This window comes from Bombus vosnesenskii, unplaced genomic scaffold, assembly GCF_011952255.1.
Source record: "Bombus vosnesenskii isolate JDL3184/JDL3185 unplaced genomic scaffold, Bvos_JDL3184-5_v1.1 scf7180000013263, whole genome shotgun sequence".
NCBI classification, from domain to species: domain Eukaryota; kingdom Metazoa; phylum Arthropoda; class Insecta; order Hymenoptera; family Apidae; genus Bombus; species Bombus vosnesenskii.
The window spans coordinates 4,842,666-4,864,356 of record NW_022882923.1 but is presented as its reverse complement, the minus strand read 5'-3'; the positions used below and the strand labels follow the sequence as shown (position 1 = coordinate 4,864,356).

General features: G+C 39.3%; 1 pseudogene; it reads left to right on the top strand.

Moving 5' to 3' along the window:
* Positions 1 to 21,691, top strand: part of LOC117232965 — a 104,465-nt pseudogene that overhangs the window by 77,958 nt on the left and 4,816 nt on the right.

Below are 21,691 nucleotides of genomic sequence, written 5' to 3'. Positions count from 1 at the left end.
CTGAAACGTTACAGCGCTGATAAGGCACGGATTTCGTATCTGATAAATGGGAGACGCACTCGAGTGCACGACTCTTACTATTTCAGAGCTTAATAAACTACAGAAGGTTCAAGGTGTGACAGTCAGACGAACGTTTGTCGGATTTCCGTTCTATCTACTATTTCAAGCTGATTTCTATCGTCGATACCATCTTCGGTTCCATCGGCCTCGTAACTTTTCACACTCGTCGAGAAATCGGTATTCCGCGGCGTGCATGGTGAAAGTTGGAACGTAGAGTCGGAAAAGAGATCGTCGTTCCCCATTCTCGAGACAATAATATCGATCGGCAGACGCCGTAAGCCAGATACAGCTCGTATTTATTCCCATACGATCCCGCGGACCGTGTGAATTTTATAGCGACTTTTTTGATCAGAAATGATGGAGATCCTCGTTTTCAAAGGGATTATTCAGCGCGCACTGCCGCCACAAAGAAAAATCGTGGATCTTCGAAATGGTAGAATTAACTTCGTCGCATTAACCGTAAAAAGCGGAAGTAAAACACCAAATGTAACTGTGGCTGTGGAAATCTGTGGCTGTGGAAATCTGTGGCTGTTCTTAACTTAATCCCACCCATACGGGGACAAGCCGACCCTTCGAATCTTCGAATAGATTTCTCTGTGGAAACTTGCGTTACCAACCAACCTCACGTCGTAGAACAATGTTGTTCCAAGTTTAATTTCTAACATATTTTTTCTGGCAAACCAAAATATTTCAAAATTTGTTTTTCGATCTTTAATTACTGCAATAGTAATTAATTTAATACGTTGAAATGCAAAAAAAGAGATAATTGAGAATAGTTTTTTCTAAAATTTATGATTATCTTTATAAAAAAAACAAATTCGATTGTTTACAGAAAAGATGAGACTATGTGATTTTTCTTTAAAGATAATAATAATTATCCGACTAGTTCGTGAAATTGAGAATTTCATGAAAAGTAGATAAATTTATTATCATTATTATTATCATTACGAATAATAATTATGGATAATTGTAAATAAGAAAACAGATGTCGTACGCGGTACAGACTAGTTCGTTTTCGACAATAACTGGAAGTCGATATTTCAGTGATTTGATTTCAGCGAGCAGAACACGAAAACAGAGAGGATAGAGGGTGGGGGTGAGCGCGAAGTCATAAGATGAAATTTATGCAAAATAATTCCGTAGGCAAGTCGGGGTGAGCCGCCGCGAAACCATAACAATGTTTCTTGCTGGCCGATCGTAGGTGGCCAGCGAGCGTAAATTGCAAACCGTAAATCTGCACGGACATCGATAAATTTGCAACAAAGTTCTATCCGCTCCGAATATCTATTTCGTCGAGTACGCAGTTCGGATTATTGAGACTCAAAGACACTTCATTTCCCATCGCATCGCGTCCTTTTCATGCGAGCGTATTTCACAGCCGGACAATGGGGATAGTCGTATTTTCGAAAGGATGCTCTTCTGTTCAAGAAATCCCATCGCTCGGTTTGTAAGATACAGTGGAAATACGTAAAATGCCGTTATTGTCTCGAACAGTCGTGGTCATTAAAGCTATATAATACACAGATTACTTTTATTAAAATACGAAGTGTGGATGTAATCTCTTGCAACACGATTTTTCATAGTAGGTACTTAACGTTAGAAATTAAAGAACCGAAATATAAATCAGCCATATTGATAGCGAACTGATCTCGATCATCCATCTTGCTACTAAAATTCAGAAATTTTCAAAAATTGAGTTAATCAGTCTAATTTATGAATGATTGAAACATTTCTCCTTCGAACTAAATCCAAACAGCAGGCGCATCCTAATTAACGTTAACTCGTAAAACAAACAGCGCTCTGAAAACAATCACATCATAATTCCGCTACAGCGATTCTCCCGCCCACTACCTACATTAATCCTGAGTAAATTAACCCCAGAATCTACCCTTGTCCATGGAATAGGATCGGCTTAAAATACACTCGTTGGAACGACTTGGTAGACCGCATTTACTTACAATCAACCGCGTGTGGTTGCCGACACCCTTTCCAGGATCTCAATTTTACCAGAACGATTCCACTCACGTCATAAATATGCTGGCGACGAGCCCTTGCAGTCTGACATCTCGTACCCACGTTAGCTTCCGCGTTTAAAGGTATTCCAGCCTCGTCTGAAAAGATTTTCCATTTTCAGTAGTCTGGCTGGATACCCAGGGCCACACCATCGTTCTCCATTTTCCTCAGTCCCTTAGCATCTCCGTTTGCATCTCTTCTTCTCGTAATAAATCCCCGACGCCACGGGACCACGACTCGGTACGCACTTTTTTCCTCTTCGTCTTGTCAAGTCTTTCGCGACGCGGGCTTAACATCGTCTACCGACTGGCTTAAATCCCCATGAAAGCTAATGTCCCGATTTGCTGATGTAGATTTATGAAGAACGGGATCCAGGTGTTGACAATGCGACGTTTTGTTTGGATAGGAATTTTGAAAGTTACTCTTCGTGAATGAATGCGGCAACTCGCTCATGAAATTTCGTGAAATCACAAGTCGGATTTTGTGCTCTGATGTGGAGTTTTGTTCAAAGTGAAACACATGGAAAGTGCAAGCGTACAGTGAAATCTTACGACGCAGAATAGTATAAAGCAGAGAAAATATCGCGACAATATTCATAAAATACGATGAATTCCTCTGTACGTCGTCTATTATTTAAATTCTCAAATTTCCTTATTTTCAAATTTAGAACTTTAACTTTCTAATTTCCTAATTGTTTAATTTTCTACCTTTCCAATTTTTTAGCTTTCTAATCTTCTAACTTTCTAATCTTCTAATTTTCTACTTTCCTAATTACCTAATTTTTAAGTTCAGTTGCCCAAAATTCGCGTTTTCAAGTCTCACAATTCTATAAACGTATCAGTTTTATCTTTCATTCTTTTCATTTTTCTCGCAATTAACTTCCGATGCTCGTATGCGATCAGGAAAAGTATGATTTCACGAATTGACCGGCGCGGCGTCGATGTTCCGCCTGACCAGAGCGATGTCAATCGCGCGACAAATTCAGATCAGATTTATTCACCGTTAAACGTCAAATTCTGGTCGTAGTTTCGACCCCTTTTACGATCCCAACCCGATTTAAAATACAAAACAAGCCTGATGTAAAAATACAAAAAAGAGAAAATGGTACTCGTTCTATCGATTCCTTTTTTCGAAATTCATCATTCAGAAGCTCGTGTATGTGGGCAGAAAAATTATCGTCCATGCCGGAAACTAGCCGTGCCTGCACGAACCACTGAAAGAGAAGACAAAGCCGGTGAACATGGCGAAAATTGAATTCGCGAGGGAAGGAAATCAGCTTGGGAACGGCACTCGATGAATTTCTGAGAACTGCCTGTTAGGATTATAGTCGACGCGTATATTGGCGCCGCATTCGAGCGGAACGGGAAATGAATCGACCAGCGAGGAAAATTAGATTTTCCAGCGAAGCTTGGTCGATCGTCCGCGAGAAAAGTTCCTTGTATCGCGAAGTATAGAGTCGTAGAAAAATTAAGCGAATAGTTTTTGTTTACATTTCCATATCCTGCCGACAGACAGTAGAGTACTATGCAAAAATCATAGTCAACTTATGGTTTTGTAGTAATAACTGATTCCTTAAAAAATATTGTACATGATATTATTAAGAAATAAACCTTTAGATATTCTCTGCTTTATAAATTTTCTAAAAATATTCCCCTGAATAGATCCATAAATGCAATATTAATTATTTCAATATTTACGAATGTTATTTAACAAGTTACCAATAATACCCAAATTAACTTTCTAAGGAAAAGTAAAATATTTCCGCTTGGTAGATGATCTATCATACGAGATTTACAGAGCAGATATCGTAGCTGCACGTACTTTAAATTCGTCCATTTGTTTTCACTGACCAAATCGATAGTAATTGAAGCATTCCAATAATTATTGATATCTGTATCCGTTATTACTCTAATAATAACTTGTTTGATGTATATTTAATGACTACTGATCAGAACGTCGAAGTAGTTTTTATATTAATAATCTATGATAAGCGACACGTATACATAATAATATGTCATCGTATTATATTCCCATTCAGTTGCGACAAATCTTTGATTTTGTTTCGCACAATGGGAAAGGCATTCGGTTTTTTACAATACCATGTAATAATGATCATAGTTAATAGCAGAACCGTCCGTACGAAGTCTTATAATACCAGTTTCATCGCAATAAGGAACTCTTTCGATGCTTTTATCAATATTTAGAGAGTCTTCGCAACTTCGTTTCAAGTGTATTCGATTATGCTCAAACTGGCATACAAGAAAGCGGAAGACACAAAGAACCGGAGAAGTAACAATTTCTCAAAATTCATTGAATAACTTACACCGAATCCCTTTGATCTCTTGAGGCGGAACATTTTAATGGAAGCTTTCGTTTATTACCGGCAAACTCTCTCTTTACGTTATAGCCATTTCTTTGTGGCCAGGATCCCCGTTCATCTGCAGCATTCACTGATTTGCCGGAAAATCTTCCCTCTCAGATGTTCAGCTTCTTATACACGCGCCACTCTGCAAAATTCGTGTAACACCTACGACAATCGTTCCCTCGCGATAAAAACTTTTTTCGGCTGATATCGCGCGAGAAATATACTACTTTCGGATAGAATAATTTAATAGAGCACTCGAGTCACGAATCCAACGGTCCTCGACGATCATTTTTTATCATCCCCTCTTGCGGAGAAGCCAAGAGAAAGGAGACACGGATGCGACCGATGTAATTCGTTTAAAACGGCGAAGTGCACTTGAAAGCGCTGATGGAGAACTTTTTTTCGGCAGACAGCTAAATGGGACCGTTTAAAATCCGGATGACACGCGAACACCCGTTGTATTTTTAATTTACTGCTTTCCCGTTGGACACTCTTTTACTCCCATTTCGTCTCGGTATTCCTATGTTCCGGACAAAACCTCTATACCTTTGTTCGCGCCTCTACAGAAGGACCAGTGATTCCGCAGAAAATTCAGGTCAACCGGAACGCAAGATTGCTAACATTTCGCTTCCTACTACGTCCGAACTTTCAACGAGATTTCCGCGTCGCAATTAAATCAGTATTCGTGATTCAGGAGAAGAAAAAACGAAAGAAACACAAGAAAAATATATCACAGCAGAAATGGTAAAATGTTGCGATTCGAGGGTTCCAATGCGGTTGGTCACTTCGTTACCCTTCCATTTTTCTCTATCGATCTGTAGACGTACGAGTTCCCATCCTCGAGATGGGCAACAAAACTAAAAAGGCGATGTTTAACGCAGATTTAATCCCGTGTTTCCTCTCGTTACCATTTTGAAAGCATTTGCGGAAGAGAGCCACGATTTTCCTCGGTGAATTCATGCAACGTGACCGTTAACTCCACATTGTTACGCAATCTTTGGCCCTGCATTCCCCGTGTACAAATGGTGACTGCGACGAACGAACGAACTACGGAAATTAGTGACGAAGCCATTTCTGGATGTCAATGCACTCGGTGACTATAGTCGATCGTCGCGACGCCGTTTCTCCATCGTTAAACGAAAACTAAACTACGGTAGGATTTTACTTCGCAGTGAGACGTATTTTTGTGTGAAACTATCGTTGATTATTTTCGATTAATAACTCGAAGGAAGCAATTTTAATGGTCTGAGTGTAATAAAGATTCATGTTTAATCTGCTATCTGATCTGTTAATCCATTTTGTCTGCCTTATTGATGGTACTATAGTACATTTTATGTACCGAGGTATTCTCTTGGGTATCTGATGTTGAATAACAATTGCAATGCAGATCCGATTATTGCGGAATGTATAATATATTAAATGCCACATCAATTTTGTAAACAATATCACAAACAATTTTGCAGAAATTTTACACGAATTCAAAGTAATTGCTATGAAATAACCACGTACCATCTAGCTGAAGGAAATTGTACACGAGAATATTTGACCTTTACGAAATTAGTTATTGGTGTTTTATTCGTGAAGGTAAACCTTCTCCAGACTTTCTGAAAACCGCACTCTGCTGGGAGTGCTTAGAGAGCGGAAGTGAGCGGCCCGATAACTGATCATTCGAAGCATTTCCGCGTTTGGCGTGTTGAAACGGGGGGCAGTGTTGGTTCGTTAACCGGAAGAGCAGACTTCGTAACGAAATAGCGAGACTTATTTAGCAACGTTGAGAATACGACTTAATCAAGAAGGGACGACGACGAGCGAGGAATTTCGAATTATTCGTGGTGGAGCAGTCAAAGAACTAACTGAGACTTCTGTTTGTCAGACGCAGAGATCCAGGATTTTCGTTGCACCCTTGAGGATACAGATACCGGCGAATTCAAAGAAAATTACGGTCGCTGGACAGCAAGAGATCGATCTTTATCGAAGAATAATAAAACGCTTCTTACTGGCTAATAAATCTTCTTAAATTAGTTTCTTCGATTAAATGGAAGATAGCGAAATTATATGAACAGATACAATCTCTAACTAAACTGCAATCCTCAAGAACGACAAGAAAGCTATTCAGAAAAATTAAATTTCGAGTTTTACCGTTCCTATATCACTCAGCACCGATCAGGTACCCAAGCGCGATCGATTCAATTAAATTTCTTTCTCGAAAGGTATTACCTTCCGTGGCAAGAATTTCATTGCCTAACGAGTTTTCGATCGCGCGTTAAGTGAAACCGGCAACGTAAACGAAGAAACGATGAGTCAGATGTCTGACATGGCAGCCGATCGAAAGGCAACGGAAAAAAAGACGAAGTCACGTGAATAATTCAGCGAACACGTAGCAAACGAGAATACTTAGACACGCCGGAATCCCACTTTCGAAATCGAATTCATCCATCGTGGCGCGGAGTCGGCCGCTCTCTGCACGCGTGCCAGCCACGATCCTTTACGAAAGGAGAACAGCCGTTCTGAAGGTATATCGCGGATAATGGATCAGGAAGCCGTCGGTCTGATAACGTATCAATTTCCTGTCCATTTTCTACGATGCTCGTACGCGCGTACAGACATCGAACTCGTAAATCATACGGTCACGTCGCTTCTATCGGGTCCATGAATGCTCGATTAATACGCGAACCGTGCGTCGAATATGTACGCAGTCGATGGAAAAGTATCACGAGACGGTATTGTCGCGAAAAACTAGCGGCTCGGTTAAAAATATCTGTTCCGATACACGCCTTTGACACGCGTTATGATTCGTAAGTTGATACGGTGACATCTGACCGTTTCGTTCGTACTGGTATCGTTAAACTTTCAACGTTTCGAAAATTTGTTCCGATCCACGATTCTGATACGTTGTGATTTGCTAGTTGATACAGTGACATCTGATCGTTTCATCCGAACCTACATCGTTCCGACAATTTTCACTAACTTTCCAATGGTACACGTACACATGATCCTATACTGAAGGTAAAGATTATATAGTATTGTAAAAATAATAATATATTGGGCAATTAATTGTATCGAGTTTGCATATTTATCTCTAACTATATGTTTAACTTCCAGTGTTTCATGGAAGTGTATGATGTAACACATCATATATCATCATATACTATATTAATACTACACTAAATTAATACTATATTAGGGAACTGACTGTCATCTAGTAAAATAGATTTTTACGGCATGTATCGAAGGGTTACAAGTAATCCGGTGTATCGACATCCCGGATTGCAGTTCCGAACCAAAGACGCTGGTAATGATGGAATGAATATCCATTGAAAAGTCGTAATGCAAATGTTTCGTCGTGGAACTGATTCTAGACGATGGGAACGCGACTACAGAAAGTAGTGGCGCAACTTGTTTACTGTCGAGGAAAAGAGGAAGCGGCAAAGTTCCGCGTCAATCTCTTTCTCGCCTGATTCGCGCCGCGACCACGATGAAAGTTTACGAGGAGATTACCAGGAAATAGTGTAGCAACGACGCGGTAAGGGACAGAATCTTCAGCGTGGCACAGCTTTCCGTGATGTAAAGATCCCGAGTGTGTCTCGCCTGGAAATATGAAATCAGTGTGTCACTGGCACTCCTCCCCGTATTTCCATTTCAACACTTTTCTCTACCGCTTACCTGCTTGCCTGCTAAACTCTTCTTCAACTCCATTTACGCAACACTGAAGTAATATGGAGGTGTTAACCTATATATGAGCCACTCAAACGTCAAATGGATCGACTCTATTTTCTGAAATATTTGTTGCTTTCGATGGCAGAGTACATGATTTGTTTTTAATACTTCTGTATTTAATACTTAATGTTGATCAACTTTATAAATGAAACGTAGAGAAATATATCAATTAACAAAAAATAACATTCAAAAAATAAATATCGTGTCTCAAGATGTGTCTTGAAATTTTCAATTATTTATACTCTGTGATTGTAAATAAATTCGTGGAAATAAATTCTTCGTATTTTGGTATATTGATTGTAAACATTCGTATAATAATTGCTTCCAAGTAAATTTAATTAAGTTAGTGTATACTATTTCAGCGTGCAAGCAACTGTCCAGATCGGTGCAGGGGATCTTCGGACCGTCTGATCCTCTCCTCGGTGCCCACATCCAGAGTATCTGTGAAGCTCTCGATGTCCCGCATCTGGAGGCAAGAGTGGACTTCGAGCCAACGTTCAAGGAGTTTAGTATAAATCTCTATCCGTCGCAGGACCATTTGAACAAAGCCTTCAAAGATCTCATGTCCTTTCTAAACTGGACCAGGGTGGCCATAATTTACGAAGAAGATTATGGTAAATATCTAATCTTTTATATTTATTTTGTTATACTTCTCATGCGATACCTAGTAAAAAACTTTCCTTTTCCTTGAAAGAATTTACGTATCACTTTAGGCTGCCGCTTGAATTGTTCTACACGGTCCAAGATTTAAATTTGTAACAATTAGAGATTGCCATAAGCATGTTTCATTTGAGGATGGCTATTGCTTCGAGCTTGCTTGTACCCAATTTGTTTGTACACACTATTTTTGTGTAACCATCCAATCCTAAACCAGAAATTCACCATACACTTTACACTTATATCCTTGTTACCGTTCAAAAATCGTGTTATTCAAAACTCGTTGCTCGTAAGCATAGTTATACACACATTATGTTTCGTGGGACGATGGGAAATAAAAAGATACGACGAAAAGGAGAACCATACCATTGAAACAATGGAGCAAATACCCTAGGTGCCGGCAGATTTGCAAGCATATGAGTAGCGCTCTCCAAGGAGTCACGAAACAGCGCTTTCGCGGATATCGTGCCGTAGCGTGTCATACAGCCTAGTTATTACGCTGTTCCCTCTTTTTTCTCTCCTTTTGTTTTGTTTTGTTTTTCTTTTCTTCTTTTTCAACAGCTAACTCCACGTGTCGCGTCGCGTCGCGTCGGTTGGCGCGATGCGTTCCTATGCAAATAGAACGTCGGAGTCAGCCGGCGGAAGTGGATGCCAACGCGACGCTGAAATGTACGCCTGTCACCTGCACGCACACGCAAACCAACCTATTCCGCGTGTAAAATCACACGATTCGTCATTATCGTCGACATTTCTTCCATCTACTTTTCCTACAAGTGTCACTGAACAATCTTCCATTTCTTCGATTCGAAAATCTCTAAATACCAATTTATTTTTATATTAAATTTCAATATTTCGTATCGGATGCAGTGTTACAACAATGAGTATCTAAATATTAACTAAATAGCTACTGGAGAAATGATAAAAAAATGATTATATTTCCAAAACAATTGAATGTATATGTGTATCTTAAAAGACCAAAGGTTTTAGTTCTACGATCGTTGATATCGGAGTTTTTGCTTACGGATTTGCAGCTTGCTGGAATTTGAAGTTTCAATATTATTCCATTTCGCGAATAAACTTCTTAGACTAGGACTTCTACTTTTGATATTTTTCCTCCAGCTTTGTTTCTCAACTTAAATATATAGGATATAATCTTGAGATTGGAGGAGGATTGTTTAATATTTGAAAATTAAATATTATTGGCCCAGAGCTTTCAGAGTCCAAGCGTATCCAGTGTAACTTAAACTTGTCTGATCCTTGGTTTTCTTCATGACCTCGTGCTTTCGAAGGCCAAGGTTTATTATCCTTGTGTTTTCGAGGTCAAAGCGCTCCTTGCTGCTCCTTCACCTTGCTGCTCCAAAGTTACTCTCATTTAATTAACACCTTCTAAAGTCAACGTTCTCTTGTTCCCGAGCTCGCAAGTTTCCACTTCGAGCTTTTTGCTCAAGAATGGCAGAACATAATACGAAACAACTTAGCGAATGAATTATAGTCAAACATTCGTTGAAATTTATGCCATTCCTTCAGCGTGTTTCAAGTCTTTAATAACTTATGAAAATAGTTCTCCAAATTCCTGCATCGTTATGAAATTTTCACGTTTTATAGGAAACCAGAACGTTTTCTAATATTTACCAAAAAAATGGTGGTTAAAATATCGTAGCATCGAAAGTAATCTCGTGTAGTCAATGAATTTCGCAAAAAACTTTTACGTAACGTTAAACATTGATCGAGTGCGGGAAAAAATTGATTGCAAAGCTCAGTTTTTTTCACCGAAAACGAAAACCATGTTTTATGATGGTTTACATCGCTTTCATTTATATTTCGTTTGAAAAAAAATATTGCATTTTTAACTGGTTGGTAATTGGACAAAGAAAAAAGGTCTTGTTATCTTAAGTGAACTATTCAAACTTCGTTCAATTTTAAAAATTACACAATGGCCGAAGGAAAGGAAGGGTGATCATTCTTTGAAATTACTTCTCCTGATTAGACGACGTAATCGCTTACGGAATGGCGTGCAGGAAGCGGAACGTTTCCCGCTAAGACCAAGAAAAGACCTTAGGAAGGATGTCCCTTTTTTTACATCCTGTGACAGCCATAAATTTCCCAGCAGCGATTCCGAATAGAGACGTTTGAAAATTTCTTCTCGCTGAAGCATGTCACTGAGCATTTCCTCGATATTCTGTCTGATGGAATATATTTTTCAGCTCGGCTATTCATCGAAAATGCGGCAGAATTTTGCCTTCCGTAGCACGACAAAGCTTTCCCGCGGGTCGATCGTTTAAATGTGAATCAACGTTCTTCGCTCGAGCCGGCCGTGCTTCGCGAAGCAAAAGAAAATGATCTCTGCTTAAACTCTTGCATTATCCCAAGGATTTCGATCTTCGGACTTCTCTAAATCCAATTAAAATGTAATCTAAGAAGAAGCTCCATCTGCCATAGCAATGTCGCTTCTGTATAAACTCCTGGAAGAACCCTCAGTCTTCTTGAACCTTCTGCAAGTGTCCCGCAAAGGCGGTTCAAAGCTTTCTATACCACAAAGCTCCTTTGCTGAAGACCCCTAATAATTCTCACCTGCTAAATGCAACGAGCAGAACAACTCTACGAGGTGACATGGTTACAGCAACAAGCCTTTATTAACGTTTCACCGTTGGGTTTCGCTGTTTGTTACGCAGAGAATATAGGCAACCCGAGGCCTACAGTTACAAATGTACGCGTGTATGTAAATCGGGGCAGGCTAGACGTCTCTGTCGCGTTCATCGCGCTTTGTGCCAGACCCGCCAATTATTCTTCCATGGATTAATTACCCGAGCCATGCTTTGCCTTCGAACAGGATGACTCGGCTCTTTGGCTGTCGCGAATCGAGTCACGACACGGCGTTAAGCTGGCATGAATAGACGCTTGAATCTCCGCATCGAAAGCGCGCCATTGTGTCCATGTTTTCGTGTAACAGTACTGCAATGGTTCTGCACGAAAATATTAAACCGCAATGGGAAACGGAGATGAATGGTTCTTTTCAACATTGGTTCGTTTTAACATTCATCGAGGTTGAACACTCGAAAAACTCCTTTCAGACCCATTCGAACATACGTACGAAGGAAGATGTCGATGATTCTTTGGTATGAATGAGGTGGACTTTGGCGGCCCTTGAGATGACGAAGTTATGTTTCATATAGAAGGGGTGTTTTGATAGAAGTTTTATCTAGGTTCTTTGGAAATGGCAGGTTAATCGATTTGGAATTTAGTGAATTGAATAACTCAATGATCTGTAGTGTTGCCATTTGAGTATTTTTCTATCAGACGAGAAATCTGAATGATAGATGATAGACAATTTTATTAAATTTATTTAATATTTCATATTTCGTTTCATGTCAAAAAAATTGTATGTATTATTCATACGTGTCCGTGTCTCCATCAAAAAAGTTTGACAAGGGAAAATATTTTTAATACGTAGTTTAAATAAAAATACAATGTCATCTTCTGGTAATAAATGATCTGAGAGTTCCCAATATACATATATCAAAATACTGAAAATAAATAGCAATTTTATTCACATTAACACGAATTTTCGTGAGCGAGCTAAGTAATCAACAAATCGAATACTCAAACGAGGCAAATAAACTCATATCTAAAATAACATTTGGAAAACGCAACGAAGAGGATGCAAGCTTCCTAAATTCTGGACTGTTTCATATACTTTTTATATCGTGGAAAACCGTCATAAATTACCAGCCACGAAAATCGTAAAGGTCGCGGTACCACAGAGTCATTCTGCAAACTAGTCTCACCCCCATACGTTCGTCCTCCACCCTCATCTCCAGCCAACCCGTTGTTACTGAGTATGTATACACGAGTACAAAGGGTCGGCCGACGTGAACGCGTTGCACCACGTCAGGGCGGTGTGATAATTGAAAACCGCGTCTAAGAAGCGGTTTGTTATTTTTCAATTTTACGTTTCAAGCAAACCTGGGCCCATTACTTAAATGGCATTCTTTCACTTCGGTTACCTCGTATTTTGCTCAAAGGAGTTTTCTTTCATTTCTCCTCTCGAAATAAAATTCATTGCCCTCGAATGAAAATTATTGAAATACCTGTTTTGATTAAACAAATTTAATTAAACGTGGTATTTTATATAAATTCAATTTCGCTCTTTGAGTTATTCAAAACGCGCGATGTTTGGTATTAGTTTAATAACGGCGGAGCCATTGAGGAATTGTTTGCTGTAGAAGGAAGCTCTCGATATTCAGAAAATAGAAAAAGCTGAAAGGATCAAATTTTCGGAGTTCATTCGGTCGATAAATTTTATTTCCAAGTCGATACACGAACGTATCTGCCACGATTGAAACTGATAAATGTCACGAACCTATATTTTCTGAATATTAATCAAATCGATTCTTACATTCTCGAAACTACATCACGGTGCTCGAAAAACTGCCGCTCGTTTCGTACTTTCGCGGATGATACGGGCGGAAAAATGTGACGACACAACGGCAAAGGATGAAACTGGAGGAGAGTCGAAATGAAAACCGACCGGCAATAAAACCGAGATCCGATTTTAAATAAAGTTTCCTATCCAGCCCCTACGAGACCTCCTGTAATTTTTCGCGAATTTCATTTCGAACCGTGTTCCCTGGCGACACACTGAAACGTTTGCCATCGAACCTATTAGATTCGACGAATCTCGATTTTCTTTTGCTTGTGATATTCGGATCACTTTTCTCGCGATACTCCACTTACCATGTTAAAGTGAAACAAAAGGATGTAATTGATGGGTGAAATATACACGTGCTTCTATCTGTTTCTTGGCAGGTCTGTTTAAGCTACAGGATCTCGTGAAATCACCGCCTTCGGCGAGGACCGAAATGTACATTCGCCAGGCAGGACCTGGTTCTTATAGACAGGTTCTTCGAGAAGTCAGACATAAGGAGATCTACAAGTTGATCGTCGACACGGATCCTGCACACATGCAACAATTTTTTCGAGCGGTGAGTCAAGATGTTTTAATTACGAAGCTATTGTCGTTTATGTAAATATGGGTTTTAATGAAACATGTAGCATAGATAGAAATTTATTTCACTCTTTAGATATTGTAACGAGTACTTTCTTTTAAACATTTTTTAAATTGAACATTTATTCACATTTAAATTTTTCACAGATACATGAACATTCGTAGCCTAATAATTACTTAATTTGAGGATACCGTGTAAAATTTTCTAAACTTGTCATAGACGTGAAGTTATAATCGTTATTATATCCATTTCGATTATGATTTGCATATGATTATATCCTCCGATATTATATACTTTCACTTTAGTATTCGCATCAGTACCTGTATCAGTTATCAGAATCGGAATCGATCGGTATTCACGTGAAAGATTCAACGAAACAAGTGGTGGAAGATTTAAAAGGTCGAGTTGCTCTACTGGATAGTTCCTTTATCGTAGCACGGGACTAGTAGCATCTATACGAGGCGAAATATTATACCGTTACGTGCTGCATCAAGGAGCTCGCTACAGATCTCTGGTACGCAACCTAGGAACCCATAGAAGCTTACATCCTTACTCGTAGGAGCGGAAAAAGAGAACGACTAGTAGAAGGGGAGTGACGTTCGTCGATCGATACCGCAACTACGATGTGTATAGCTTCGGGATAGACACAGAACGAAGACCCATAATACTTGCTCGCGGGGTATTTAATCTCGGAAGTCTCCGTAATGCTATCGAGGACGATACATCAGGGGAAAACGATTTATAATTCGTTCGCGGCCGGGGAAAAAATATTCTCCGACCAATCTAGTGTCCTGCCTTGTTCTATGAAACAATTGAATGAATTATGTCGATCGAAGTTATTAGAATTCTTGTTTAGGACTACTGGGTAATTGTAGCTGATTTATCGATTAAGAATAACGAGGAGGAAAAACATGATTATAGAATATTTCCTATTTTTTTTATAGGAAAGCAATTTTAAGAATCACTACGTTGGCAATTCTTTAAATTAAAATATAAATATTTCCATGTTTCTCTACTTCATCTCAATCAAGACAGACAACAATTCTATAACCAGAAATTTAATACAATCAGATTTTGCCGCAAATGAAATAACAGAGAAGTATGACACGGAGAAAATTTGAAAACCACAAGGCAAATCAGGTAAATCCTTCGCTGGTAATTAGAACACGTCTGCATCTCGAAACTGATTACAGCCGGAAGAAGCCGGACATTTATTTAGACCGAGTGTCGGATGTCGGTACGAAAGAGGCGAGCAACGCGAATTCGTTTAGTTACTTACATCGTTATCCAATTGCCAAGGGATTTTCTTATTCATCCCATGGTCGTAATTTTCACGAGAAATAATAAGATAACAGAGCCGAAAAAGATACCAGAGACGAAGAGAAATGCAATTTGCTCGGAGGAGCATTGCAATTAGATTTACCGATAGCCACCGCGATTCCCCAGCACCCAGTCGAACTCTAGCGTGATATTCAACGATACGAGTTGGCTCCGTTTACGAAACAACGCCGCCACCCCAAAAATATCAACTATTTAAACAATTCCTCTGGACGCGAAGTAAATTGCGCTTCGCTTTCCGTTTCAGTGGATTATAATCAAAATAGGAGAACTTCAATGCGATTAGCGAAGCCAACTTTGAACTGAACAGTAATACAAATGATTAATCGTTTTTATTCACGAATTTAGTATTCGCATTACGAGAATTCTATTGAAAGTATTCGTTCAAAAAACAGACACAGGACGCTGTTAAAGATCCGCAAAACTCATGGAGCGCTTGATTTTCTCGAGTTCGGTAAAATAAGATTTTCGGTAAAACCATTATACGACTAACGTATTGTATTGGCCAGGCACAGTATATTGAAATTTCTCTAAAACATTCGAGATTTGTATCTGTCGGAACACAACGATATTAATCGCATACAGATGAGGTGATTGATCGAACGGATTCTTCCCTTCGTTGCCCAGCGATATCCCCGCTAGCGTGCGTTCGTGAGATGTACCGCGGCGGCTGGCGCGTGCATGCTCTTCCGAGAGTTCGAGGGAAGAAGCATAAGAACATGGATAGAACATTGGGCACGTCGGTGTGGCGCCTTGACGACGTAGCGCTTTGTATCGAGAAGCTACTAGAAGGTTCCGTGGCACATGTGACGCCACACAGACATCTACTTAGGTCACACTCTTTACTGCATAGAGAGTGGGGTTGAAAACCTTTTCAAGGGCCATGGGTCACTAAGTCAGTCAGTCTGAGAATAACTAGCCAACTGTCTACATTCCACAACACTCACTTATATTCCCTGTAATAATTGTTTAATAAATATCATATAATATTATTTCAACACAAACATTGTGTCTTCCACAGATTATTAATCTTAATTCCGAGATTAAATTCTAACAGTATCGAACAGAAATAACAGTGTGGACATAAAGAAATATCTACGCCGATCTATAAAATAATTCGCGAGTTCATCTCGTGAACAACGATAGGCGTACGGCCTGAACAAGCTCTGAATGTTTGAATTCTTGTTTGCAGCTAGCGAAAAAATGGTAACGTTGATCAAACAGGTTGAATTAGAGAGGCATAGGGGATGTTAGCCAGATGAAATTGCCTCGAATGCATCGCCATCGTTCGGGCTTGACCTCGAACTTTTTGGAACATGGCGAAGCGACGCGAGAATTCGAACACGCGGCAAACCGTTGCAAAGGGTAATTTGCTTGGTGGGAAATTTGTTACCGCGGCGACGTTGGTATTTCTGTTCCGTTTTTAATTTTCGCGCTGCGCGCTATTGGTAACACGCGTTGTTTTGCGGTAACCTTTCAATTTTTATTCCAAAGTTTTTCTCGCTCTTTTTCCTCAATTTTTTCGAGCAAAAGGGAAAAAGGAAGGGGAAGGACGTTTAGTTGTAGCGAGTTAATGGAATTTTTTATCGCGACAGCAGCAACCAGACCACCGGAAGGCTTTCGCGAAGATCCTCAATTTTTCAACGAATATATTAAGGCAACTTATACCGTCTTTCTATAAAATGCTGTTTAGTCGCTTTAAAAAGACATTACTCCTGCAAGCAACTCATCGTCCTACAGTATACCGGCTCCGGTATTCCAACGAATTCATGAGTTTGTCCATGGCTTTCGCTCGCCGGGGGACTCTTTTCTTTCAGCGTTACTTGCCATTGTGCGCTTTTTAAAAAATCTTACAAAGAAATCCCGTATGCTGGAAACTGTCATAAATATTCATTACAATAAAACAAGATGGACTTTTCATTTCAAAGATTGCGCACCACTGATGAAAATCTAAAAACTCTAAAAACTGTACAAACTAGAAATGTCATGAAACAACAGGTATTTCCTAAAATAGGTACTTGCTCTCTTTTTCGTCTGTTTCATACTACAATATGGAATACTTTTTTCTTTAGCCACAATAAGTGGCATAAAAGCTAACAATTTGACAAGAATGGATTTATCATATTTTTCCCGCGCGGTCTTTAAATATTGCAAATATTCATACGGCTGAAATATACCTCGCACAACGTTTCGAATGCTCAATAAAAAAAAGAAAAAAACAGTTTACCAGTACCGATGGAAACGAAACGAGCAACTTGCAAATCCAACAACCAGTGCCACTATTTTTTTCTCGATTCCGTAATCAAAATCCTATAGACCAAAATCCTGTAAACTGAAATCACTGCGGTTGCGAGCTATCGATGAAACGACGCGCGAGATTTCGGTGCGTGTTCGACGGAACGTTCGTTGGAACAATGACGAATATCGTCGTTCTCGACGATGGTTTGCCAGTAGAATTTACAACGATATTTCTAGGGACAGGTTTGTCCCGTCGTCATTGACGCGATACCGCGTCGTCCATGTCGAGGAGACGGTGTTTTTCACAATTTTCGACCTTTAACCCGCGTGACCGAAGCGCTGTGCCGAGAAATAATCCACGGAAGCATAGGCGTGGTGGAAATTGCACGGCATCGTACACCGTTTTGCGTCGAAACGGCTCTGACCTGAGGTTCCACGTTTTTTTCGCGTGTTCCACGGAAAAATGATGAACAGAGTTTATACGCGGCAGCGAATTCACGCGACAAAAATTAGCGCGGCTGGTTTTTACGAGACTCGTAAATAAACGGATTACCGTGAGTGGTTTAGTGCTGACAGATTGACAGCGACGATAAAGAAATTGCTCTCGTAGTTAATTAATAGGCGATTTTATCTTGCCTTTTCTCCCCTTCCATTCTTGTGACGTCATTATAATAGCTTGTGGATTGTGGCTTGTCGTTGAACTGAGATAATTACGACGCGTCGATGAAAGCAGTCGCTGGTTAATTGAATTGCCACGATATTCTTGGTTGTAGGACAGTCACGGATAATCACGTACGACGCGTTCGAGTATCGTAATGATCGAAACGTGATTCGTATTAACGATCGTTGATCGAAGGTGAGAGAAAAGAAATTCATTTGCCCTGTTGGAATGAGTTTCCGCCGGTGATACATTAAACTGAAAGATTATTCTTTTAAATCCTCTTCATATCAACCGGGTACAGTGTCTACGTATAAATAAAATAAAAAATAAGAGCATTAAAATTCGATATGGTATCTATCACCAATAAAAGCAAAAAACAAAACCCAGAAGTGCTACACAATACTTCAACTTTCAGTGTTCATTAAACGAAACCGAGATTACAATGATGTGTATGAAATTTCTTTTTAATTGCACTTTTTTTGGTCCACTATTACAGAAAACCGATCGATAGAAACGATCACGAAGTCGAATGCCACGCTCGATCCTCCGATCCCCTTGCCTTCAGTCGAGAGGCAATCTTAGTTCAAACGTGGTCGAAGGAAACTGGGTATTTGCATGCCCCGTCCCATAGGGATTCCTGCGGATATCCCTTCGTTGCTTGAGTAATCAAAAAACCTCCCAGCTTTCATACGGTCGTCTCCTCCCCCATCTTCCTCGCCTTGTCTCCTCCCTTTGTGCGTTCAGCTTTCTATCATGCTTGTTTTCCTTTCGTTTCTTCCCGTTTCTCCGCACACCTTAATCTCCTGCCTCTCCTCCTCGAGGAAATCCGTGCACGTTTCCATTTCTGCGAATGCTTTCTGATTTCAAATCGTGACTTTGGTTGACGTGTGGGATTAAAGTTGGAAAAAAGGGGCAGAAGATAATTTAAGGATCATTACGATAAAATACCTCGCGCCTTTAGGCAGGAAGTTGATTTAACAGATAGAACTGGTTTGATGAGTAAAAGATTTCTTCTCGTTGAACGTATTAGATTAATATTATAGGTACGTTTCGTGCGATTGTCCAAAATGGTTTAATAAAGAAAGGAATATTTTAGGATAAAATCCATAAAAAAAATGTCGGAAAATCTTGACTCTTCTGTAAGGAAAACTTTATTTTTCATTTTCATGTAAAATTTATCTCTTCAATATTTCTTTTTGAAGGGATCACAGACGTTTATCATTTCGCTACAAGAATTTACCAAAATAAATTTTCAAGAACGTTCCATGTTAAAGTACTTTGCAATCTTTTCCCCATTTCTACAGTTTTCACGAATATTAAATATTAAATAGGACGAAATGAAGACGCGGTATCCTCGAAAAGCGCGAACGTTTGCGCCCGAAATCGGTGGTAATCATGTATCTAATTGCCGTTTTTCTGGTTGTTACAGATTCTCCAACTGCAAATGAACGATTACAGATACCACTACATGTTCACCACGTTCGTAAGTATTGAACATTACGTCGATTTTCCATATCGCGTGTCCAAGTGCAGCAATGAAAATTACAAACGAATCCTTTTAACCAAGTTCGCTTTAATACGGATTCGCGGAAATTGCTTTAGCTTCTTTGAAATGCACAGCCTAAAGTACATGTAAATTCGTTGCTCTCGATATTTCTCGACTTTTCTCAATGAAACGTTCACCAGTGGACCGCCGCGCCGATACACGTATCATCGAGATCTGAATTACGATTTTAGTAATCTTAATGCAAACGCTTAATTGGCGTTCCTTGATGTTTTTATGGAAAAATAAATTTTTATAAAAATTAGTAAACGTTATCGAAGACGTTAATTGGGTTTATCGTTAAACACACGAATGATTTCATTTTTCTTTTCTCTTTAAATCAAGCTGGTTCAAAGCTTGACAAACGTTGCAGAGTTTATTTAAGCGAAAGGTTTCAGATTCAACGGCAAACCGAAGCAATCCTGAAATTAAACGTCAATTCGGTGTCAAAACGCAACAGTAGTTCACTCGATTTATGTTTTTTTCCAGAGCATCCTGTTTTCCCCTGTCCTCATCCGTGCTTCACTTGGAATTCGAGCATAGACTGTGTCCGACTGCCGCGCTCGAAAAACGTTGCCGATAGATATTTCGAGCACTTTCACGAATAATTTCGAATGAAATTACAGGATTTTCGACAGTGACCCGGTACATCTGGTTTCGAAATGCCATTCATCGGAAACGTTCGGAATTTTTGAACGCGCACCGCTGCTCGTTAAAATCAATGAAAAATATTATGAAAAAATATGTATCACGAATATTCAAAATCATAAATGAGTCAAAACAGATATAAAGAGAAGTCAAAAAAGAGGGCTGTGATTTGAAAGTATCGTATTTGCAACGAATCTATAAAGCAAAGTAGACTTAAAAATATGTTTTTTTATGAACGTTTACATAAATATCAGATTGCATATTTAATTAGACCATCATTGAACTGTCAGGATTCGAGAAACGCGACAGGGTATTAAATCGTGTAACCATGTTCCACGATCGCGTACGAATCGACAAGCATTTGAATGAGTTTCCCTATAAGACACGGAGCATCGGTGTGTAATCCGCTTTAAGGGTCGGATCGTACATCCACAGGGCGATTAATGACCGAAAATATGCAAGTTCGTGTCGAAGTTTAATGTTTAATGAGGAATCGAGACGTTACAATCTGCTGCGTTTCCGTATATCATGAATTACTGTTAATTGCCTTTTACCATAGCTAGAATTGGGCAATGTATCAGAAGACGAAGATAAGCAAAAGTATTCAAACAACTTACGATTAAATTGAAAGATATTATATAACAAATAATTAGCGTAAAATGTTATGTGACAAATCCTTTCCGCACACTTCTGTTTGATTTTTCAAACAGTCTGCGTTGCTTACATTTTCAATTTATTTATTTCTCTACTTTCGCTTATTTGTTTATACTCTTGTTTTTCTTAGACATTGTTTATTTATACGCTCGGTTTGTTTATATCTTGTTACCTGTTTATTTATCTTCTGTATAAGGTAGAGCGTGTTTATCAAACTTTAACAAGAGTTCGCGAGTTTCCTACGAAAATAGATATCGATGTAGAGATGTTTACTAGTATTCAGACGGGTGAAATAACGTCCTCGTTAGTTGACAAGTTGATCCGACAGGATGAAACTGGCTGATAATTATGACATTTATTAACAGGCAAACGTTGACCGAAATAATTATTCACGATCAAACGTAGAACGTTCGAGCAAGGCGAGGACAGTGTAACAAAGGGTCGTCTATGAATTTCACACGAGTGACGGGCCGACCATTGTTAATGTTGCACGTGCCTCGCACAGTGGTTCGGTATTACCTTTATAATTGTCGATCAGTGGAAACGCTACTCTGTGTCAGTCGTTCGAATTTGGAACGATGCGAGTCCATTAATATTATGTCGAATGAAACTTTCTAATAGCATGACACCAGGATCCAAAAATCATATTCTTGTGTAGCAAAATGGTGATAGGTAAAGTTTGTTTATTGAAGAAGTTAAGTAAGAAAGAACAAAAGATAAAATATTCAGAAATCTCTCTCATCAAACAATCTTTTCATATACCATGACGCTAATTTTACTAATTTTAATAA